Genomic DNA, 9,494 nt, shown 5'->3' on the forward strand with positions numbered 1-9,494 from the left:
AATTTGAATTTTGCCACCATGGAGAGAGCCCAGGAAAGGTACTTGGTGAAAGTGCAGCCCAATTGCATCAGGAAACCCAAACATTTCAGAGATACCAGTGTTATGGATGACTGCCAAGGACAGTAGCTACTGTGAAGTGGTTTTTGCCTGAGCCTAGGAGAAAACCTGCGTGTGCTGTGAATGATAGACCAGGAGAAGTGGAGCCAGCATCCTAGACCCTTTAGGACCCAGAGGATTGTGAGTAAGTCTCAAATGTCAGGCACTGAACTTTCTATTCTGTTGGAGTTCAGTTTTGCTTTCATTTAATTGTGACTATGTCCTGGTTCTTTCTTCTTGGTGTAAGAAAGTATTTAACTTATTTCTGTTTTACAGGAGCCCACAGTTGAGAGACATTACATTTTTAGAGATACTATGGATATTTTAGAGAGACTGAACTTTTTAATGTGTTTGAATTTTTAAAGATTGTGAGACTTTTAATAAATAACAAATACTATATTTAAATTTATTTTTATTTATTTTAATAAATAATAAAAATGTTTTACAGTATAATGTTGATATTCAATTATCTTTGGAACAAGAAGAAAGGAAAAGTTATGGCTTAATAGGTGATGTGTTTGTGGGTCAAATTGTGTTGGCTAGTTTTATGTCAACTTGACATAAGGTAGGGTTCTCTGGAACAAAGGAATCCCAACCATCAATGATGGAGATGAGGGCCCAGTGGTTGGTGCCACCCCTTGGAAAGTGGTGTTACCTTTAGGCAGGTAGTCTTGGGCTGTTTAAAAAAATGAAGAAAGTAAACCAGAGAAAGCAAGTCTAGCAGAGTAAGCCAGTAAACAGTGTACCTCCATGGCCTCTGCATTAGTTCCTGCTTCTAGTTTCCTGCCTTGAGTTTTTGCTCTGTGATGCAGAAAGGCAAACTGAAATACCATTCCCCACAAGCTGATTTTGCTTACAGTGTTTATCACAGCACTAGAAACCCCAGCTACAACAGAGATGATAGATAAAATAGAACCACTGTGGCTTTTGGGAACACCTGGAAGTTTAACTGTTTATCCAGATCTCAAGACAGTCCTGTGACTGTAGAAATGGAGGAAAAACTCGGAACTGACTTGAGTGCTTTGTGGTTAGCAGTACATTAACAACATATTTTCAGATCAACCATTAGCTAGTGCTTCAGATTAAACATCTTAAAACAACCATGGGTTGAGAAATATGTAAATTAATATCATCGAAGAAGGTGTGATGGTAGTTTTGTTTGAATCTGCATTCTAATTTCTAATTTCTACTTGCTCCTCATGATTTTTTTTTGAGAATAGGATGTTCGAGCTCATTCCTTCAATATTGCCCTTGAACCAGACCGTGAATTTACAGCAGATGCTGACCTTAGAACAGGCATGAACCTTGCAGTGTTAGGCACTGAGCTTGCACAGGTATTGACAAATGCCAACATCTCTTCACATCTGAAAGCAGGAAATGTTATCTTTGGACTAGGAATTCATGGTAGATTGCTTTCCACTTCTACTTCAATTCTTGGTCATGCTCACATTATTTTATGTACTCATTAAGTGAAAGATTTAGTTTATGGTAGAAGTGACTTGATATAAATATGACTCAATATGATAAACATATAGCAAGTATTAAAAAGCTGATTACTGATGCTGGTAGCATCATAATTTATCTTTCTGGTGTTTTTATATCTCTGTGACTTTTAAAGAAGTGTTTTCTTTAATGTCACTAATATTGCTTTACAGAACAGTGACTGCTATCAAATCTTTTAATTCTTCTGAAAACAGATGTCATTTGTACAGCCCTTTTAAAGATCCATAGAGCTCTGGGTGTACTAAAAGCAAAAATAGTTGAGCTTTGTAGAGTCATTTTTGACACAGAATAAATGCCCAAGAAATATATTTATTGATTGAAAACAATTCAGTATCTTATTGATTTTTTTGCTGTAATGTTTGAGAGGCACTGTAGATGCAGAAGGGTCATAGTAGACTTCGGCTTCTCACCAGCTCCTGTCCACCCTCCTCCCATTCTGCAAAACTCCATACTATATCTTCCTTAATAAAAGGTACCCACTTAGGAAGAATAAAAAAATTCAACAGCTAAATGTCCTTTCCCACCACTAGCATCAGTTTAGATTCTGTTAAATGTTACTGCTTTCACTTTCATATGGGTTTACCCAACAGTGTTGTCCCCTCCCTACCGGGTAAGACTTGCCCACTCCCTAACCTTTAGGTCATTCCAATCATGTTATTTCCAATAATACTAGAAGTAATGGAGTAGGCAGGAAGTGAAAGTAGACGGGCTATAGCTTTGCTGCCCTGGCTTTTGTTTGCTTGTCTCTAACTACCTGAAACTACTTCCTTCTTATCTTTACAACAATGGAGCAAAAATGGTTCCTTCTAAATGGTCCCAAAGCCAGCCAGACTTTTGTAACCTATTATTATGACCTTTCTCTCATCAGTAATTGTTCTGCAATTTGTGCCTACAGAAGCGTTATGGGCCCACAATGCCCACCTAAGATATGGTGCAAGTAGCTTGGGGGACAGCTCTGGTGATTATCACATACCAGGATCTCACAGGTCACCAATCCAAGAGGCTTAAAATACTTTCAGATACGTGAATAGTAAAGTGGTGAGCACATTGTCGAATGGCCCTTTCATTTCATTTTAATGGGGTGAGAGAACCAAGTTGAGAAGTTGTATGTCTGTTTGGTAGAACCTGAGAAACAGCCATTCAAAAGAAGAAACAAAAGAAGCAGAAAAGAGTCGAAAGAAGAGACGTTGGAGGAGACAGGGAGACAGGGACATGAAAATACATACTGGGGCTCATCAGTTGCTTGTAAATCGTGAGCTGTCATTTCCCCTGCGTATTGACAATGGAGAACATGCACCAGTGAGCATCAGGCACAGTCACAAAAGCGGCATCCACAGAAAGATGCTTTCTTTTTGTGTCCTTTGAGTGCCTCTTTCGTGCTGTTTCTCCTCACATGGCACTTGTTTGCATAGCCTTTTATCATATCAGAATTTCATTCAACATTATTCGTGGAGCAGCTTTATGACCATGACGAGCATTCAATAAGAAATATTAATTAAAGACCGATATATTACGCGTTATGACCTGTATGCTTTTCTTAGGTCTCTGGCCTGATCACTAACAGGGCCCTTCTGGAGTAGTGGAGTGGTTATCATGGGAGGCCAGTAAAGAATGACTTCTGGTTTTATCATCATGAAAACTTATGGCAATTCCCACATAGTAGTAAAAATTACCACACAATAGTAAAAATGATCACATAGTAGTAAAAAGTACTAGAAGAAACACTGAGTGGGAAAATGTGGAGTGTGTAAGAGAAAATGAGGGGAGAGGTTATTATGGCAAATCCTTAAAGTCTATTTCTTCTAGAAAAATTAGTTGTTCTTTGGCTTGAACAGAAATACTTTGCCACCATTGACCATTTCCCAAGGTTTTTTGTATAGTCCTCTTAACTCACAATGTGTGTATGTTGCAGATGGCTCTTTAGCCTCCTGTTCATAGACAGAGACAAGACAGACAGACTACTCTTCTGAGTCTCCACATACCAGTATCTCCTAACGTGTGTTCTAGGAACACAAGGGTCAGGCTCTAAGTATTGGCCTTTCTGCATTCAGATTCTCCCTGCCAACCCCTACCCTTGGCTCCTCTAGTGTGTGTGTGTGTGTGTGTGTGTGTGTGTGTGTGTGTGTGTGTGTACTTATGCAGAGAGTATACTAGTTAATATTGTATCAATCAATCAGCAAACACAAGGTTTTAGGACATACATAGGACAGCACAATGGGATACATTGGATAACAATGACCAGGAAATTTAGGAGATAAGATCAGTTTGTTAGGTCCAAAAGAAATAACTTTTACTCTCTAGAAAACCAGGAGTCATTTAGTTTGCTCCAATAAGTACAAAAACAAGCAGCAATGACAGAACAGATAAATGAATAGAAGGGGGCAAATATCAGGGACAGTTCTTCCTCTGATTTCTCTGTGTCCCTTCCTGAGATTTGGAAGGTAGAAGCCCCAGATCTCTTAGAAGCTAAAAAAGAGCTTTGTGAGACTATGTTAGGCTATTATAAACTTATTAATCTATAAGCATAATGTCCTATGTCTCCTCAGAGATTCCTAGATACGAAGAATGAGTTTTGCTTAAGATTTTCCAACCTAAAACCATTGATTCATAGGAGGATCCAAGTCACACACCGGCTGTGTGAACTTCACTTCTGACAGCATTAGTACCTATGTGAAATCACAATGCTGAATCTGTGATTCAGTGTCTGTGAGTAACTTTGGAACACTACTCCAAGTTTCTTTATTTCATCATGTCTAATTATATGGAAGAGCAGGAGATGGTATAAAGTGTGTCTAGGGTATGGTTATAGGATGTTAGGAAACAGCATAGAGCTGGTCACATGATCCAAGTACAGAGGAAGGGTCGATTCATCACTTTGGAGGACAAGGAGTCATCCACAGAGATAGAATCTCAACCCAACAGCAATTATCAGAAAAAATTGTACTTGGGGGGTCTTCTGTTGAGTGGGCTCCTAGATAGGAGAATTAAAATCTTTCTAAGCAAATTATCACTAACATATTTAAATTTATATGCCATGCATTATACACCATTTCAAGGAGCCTTCTTTTTAATTTAAATTTTTATTTCTGATTTTTAAAAATGAAAATATAATTATATCATTTTCTCCCTCCCTGTCTTCCCTCCAATCCTTTACATATTTCTTCCCCTGACTCCCTCAAATTCATGGCCTCTTTTTAAAAATTGTTACACAGAGAGATATATAGACACAACTTGTCAAGTCCATTTAGTATTTTTTGCATGTGTATGACTTTAGGGTTGACTGGTTGGTGACTGAACAACCTGGTAGGACTCATCCCTGGGGAAGACTATTTTCTTTCCTTTAGCTGTCTTCAGGTGTTCATGGCTGCAAGGAGCCTTCTTGATAACATTTCTCTGAGGATACAACAATGTCTTATCAGAGAAGAGAAGGTCATTAACTTTTATTTGTAAAGTAGACATCAGAATGTTTTGTTAGAAGTGTTCCCTCAGTCACGTTCTTCCTCACAGTAATATTCCATATGCTCCACAGTATTTGTGTAGCAAACATTAGGAAGCTACATGTTCATTTGGTAATGTGTTTCCTAACTGAAAAATGTAATGTGAACACATGCTGACATAAACTTACACCCTGTGTAAGAGTGGGAGAGATTGAGGGTATCATGGTCAATCTTGGGGTAAACCATGCTATGGGCTGTTCTTTCTGTGGGTCACGTAATGATACCCATGTCAGTTCTGATATTGAAGTTTTCAAATATCAGTGTTTTCTAATTTCGAGATAAATTCCTAATACAAGGTAAAATACTCATGAATAAAATGTCTCTTCTCTTCAAATGGGGCACCTTTTGCACTTAACGAGGTATGAGTGCCTCACTTCAGAGAGCCTTGGTCTGGAAGCTAGCATGAGTGTCAGATCTCTATTGGCTTCATACTTATTCTGAAGAGGTCTAAGTTTATTCAAAAGATTAAAGACTATAACAGTAATGAAATCTTTTTATAACCCTTTATTTTGGAGGTTCAAAGACCATTTGAATTTGGGCAATATCAAAGTATACATATATGGGAAAATAAAACCACAATACTAGCTAACTACAAAGAACCAGTGTCTTTGAGACATCACAGAACAACTGCACATATGAACTCCCGGTTGGAGGCAGCATGCACGGGCCTCAGCAAGCTTGATCCAGACAAAGTCCCACCATGGAAGGTAGAGGTGGGCAGGAAGTCCCACCCTAGCTGAGGAGATATCGCCAATTAATAGGTGCTGTGGAGGGGGTGAGTGTAATTTTCTAAAAAGATTGTAGCCCCTGATACACTCCAGTGGAAGTCCACACATCTAAAAATACATGGTTAGCACAAATTGACCTTAAAGAGTTTAAATAAAAACACTTTTGCACCTTCAGTTGGGTGGGTGGATCCAATTATACATTTCTCTATCTTTCTGCCCCTCTTGCTCTTTCCTACTGTAGACCTGCAGAAGAATGATCCCCGATAACCATGAAACAACATCAACATTGTTCTAAAATCCACTCCAACAAAGTACAACCTTGTCAATTTAGCCTCAAGCAGACTCTTACAACAAGCATATAAGGCAGCCACATTCTTTGCCAACACACCATAAGAATGGTCGTTAACGTTGTTCCTCTTCTGAGATCTGACTGTCCAGAGTTGACACAGTTCTCTGCACTATTATTTTTGTCTTTTAAGCTCCAACTAGGATGATCTGAATGCTTATGGCATTTAATCACTTTCCTAGTCCGAAATTTTCCATACGCTGAAAACCAACCAGCCAAACAAAAACCCCATAGCAATGGCCCATTCCTTGGTACCAATTTCTCAGTTACTTATCTATTGCTGTGATAAAATACCATGACCAAGGCAACATATAAAAGAAAGAACTTAATTGAGCCTCCAGCTGCAGGAGTTTGGAGTATCTGATAGATTGTAGAGTAAAATCATGGCTGCAGGTGGCTGGAGCAGAACTCATATCCACAAGCAGGAGTAAGAACATGCTGAAAATAGCATGAGTCTGTTAAAACTTCAAAGCCTATCCCCAGCAGCACACCTCCTCTGACAAGGTCACACCTCCTAATCCTTCCCAAACAGTTCCACCAACTGGGGACCAACTATTTAATCACGTAAGCCTCTGAGGTCTATTTTTATTCAAACCCCCAGAGTTTGTTTCTGCATTTTGACCAACTGTAGCTTTATATAATTGTTTCTTTGTTGCAAAAAGCAGTTTCTTTGATGAAGAGCTACACTTAACTGTTGGTATAATGCTAAATATTTAGAATAGAGTTAGAAATTATACTCGTTTAATAAAGTGGCAGCAATATGTTCTCCTCTAAAATTAATGACCTGATTAGCTATGGGTGGTTGATTCCGTCTTCGGTACCAGGCATGATTTACCTCCTATTGAGTGGACCTAAGTCCAGCTAGATAGCTATTGGCAATTCCCAACATGTAAGTACCACTATTGAACCTTCAGGGATATCTGATTTTTTGTTTGTTTGTTCGTAGACATTCTAGCTAGGTAGGACTATTGGATGCTTTCCTTCCTTGGTATCTTGCTTACACCTTTCTGGTATTTATTATAAAAGCTTGTTTTCAGTGAGGAAGCTTTTAGGTTAAATCCTGCTCCATGCCTTTAGATTACTGTTCCTGAAATGTGTGGTGTTGTCAGCACAAATGACTTCTCTTCACTTTCTGGGAAGCACCAATGGCAGCAGAAATAGCCTATATTGTTTGTGAGTTTTCTGGAATCTTCTGACAAATAACTCAATAGGAAGTTTCTCGTGTCTTGGACTGGGCTTACTTTTTCGATTGTCTACAGCCCTTTAGGGGGACATTATCATTCCAAGTAGTATAATGCCATTTAAACTATATACATGTGATTACATATGCACTTATATGTATCATATGTAGTTTTAGGTAAATATACAACTATATGTTCTTTATGGACCTTTCAAGAATTCTCAGTGTTATTTATCTCATCTTTCTTCTCCTTCTTCTATACTGACATACTTCCGACCTCCCGATTTAAGTCTCTCCCCTACTTTTTCCATTTCCTCTTTCATATAACCTCACACAACCCTTTCAGTTGAGGCTCAGGGAACAGCATGGAAGAGGAGACAGAAATTTTGTAAGGGACAAAAGACCAGGAAATCTGCTGCATAATTGAGTCTTCTACCTATAACAGGTAAGTCACACCACTGAAATCCCAACAATATGGCTGTTTAAAGAAGATCTAAACAATGGTTAATACCACAGTGAATGGCAGAGATCACGTGGGGTCCCATCTTTAGATGAAGAGCTACAGACAATTGAAATCTTCAGAGATAGGAAGAAGTAGTTTCCCCTAGAGATGAACACTGTGAATGTTTATCCAACCCAAGTGGTCATCTATACTTACACACAAAAGTAAATAGATGCAGCAGGCAGCATTTATTTGTTTATTATACACACACACACACACACAAACATGTACACACACATACACACACTCACACACACACAAACAGGTACACACACATACACACACTAACACACGCACACACATACACACATACACACATACACATACATACACACATATATACACATATACACACACATACATACACATATACACACACATACATACACACACACACATACACACACACAAACATGTACACACATACACACACACTCACACACACAAACATGTACAACACATACACACGCACAAACATGTACAACACATACACACACTCACACACGCACACACATACACACATACACACACATACACACACATACACACACATATATACACATATACACACACATACACACACACACACATATGTACAACAATAATAATTAAGGAGTAAGAGGCCAAAAATTTGAAAGTGAACCTGGAGAGGGGTTTAACATGGAAGGAACTGGAGTGAGGAGGATGGGTGATATAATCATATTTTAATTAAATTAAAAACTAAAAATTAAAAATGGAAATTATGGCAGTCCATTTTCCAGACATTATAGGCAACACATTCTTCAACACAGAAATTTCAAAGAATCTTGAGAATATCGATGAAACAGTCATTGACATCAGAGAAATTTCAGAACAATCAAGATGAAAAGAAGATCTTTGGAGCCTGACGCAAGGGTCACTTGTGTAGGCATCACAATTAGTCTGGGAGCCACCTTCTCAGAAGCAGCCATGGATGTGTGGGATGGTATTATACCAAAGTACTGGAAAACCTAGAATTTTATATTCTCTGAATGTGCTTTTTAGAAAGAGAAACAAAAACCAGTATTGATAAACACATACCAAGTGAGGGTGTCATCTATAGAGTGTATCTCAGGCAGGAAGAAAGTAATCTCAGGTAAGAAATTTGAGTCGTAACAGAAAAGTTCTATGTGTGTGTGCTGTTGGCATAGATATGAAGTCAGAGGACAGCTCTGTGGAACCAATTCTCTTCTTCTATGTTTATGTGGGTTCCTGGGATCAGACTCAGGTCATCAGGCTTAAAAGTAATACTACCCACTGAGCCATCTTGATGGCCTAGTAGAAAGAATTTTTAATAAGCAGAAAGCAATAAGAGCTTCTATGCAAAGATTAACTATATGATAAATGATGAAAATTATGAGGTCCCAAAGTAGAAGTAAAATATAGAAAAACACAGCAACTGGGAGTGTTTCCTGAGCATAGAGTTATAAAGGTGACAATGTTATCAATGTTAGCATCACAAACCACAGGCTTCAATAAAGTATGAATACATGTTTACCTTAGGCAGATGATTTTTGAAAGAAATAGAAGTGTGTAACATCCAAACCGGTAGTGGAGATGATGGAATTAGAAGAATAGCTAAACTTTAAATAGTTTAAAGTAAAAAGATGTGTGGCTGGAGAGA

Source organism: Rattus norvegicus, chromosome 2, assembly GCF_021556685.1.
Source record: "Rattus norvegicus strain SHRSP/BbbUtx chromosome 2, alternate assembly SHRSP_T2T, whole genome shotgun sequence".
NCBI classification, from domain to species: Eukaryota; Metazoa; Chordata; class Mammalia; order Rodentia; family Muridae; genus Rattus; species Rattus norvegicus.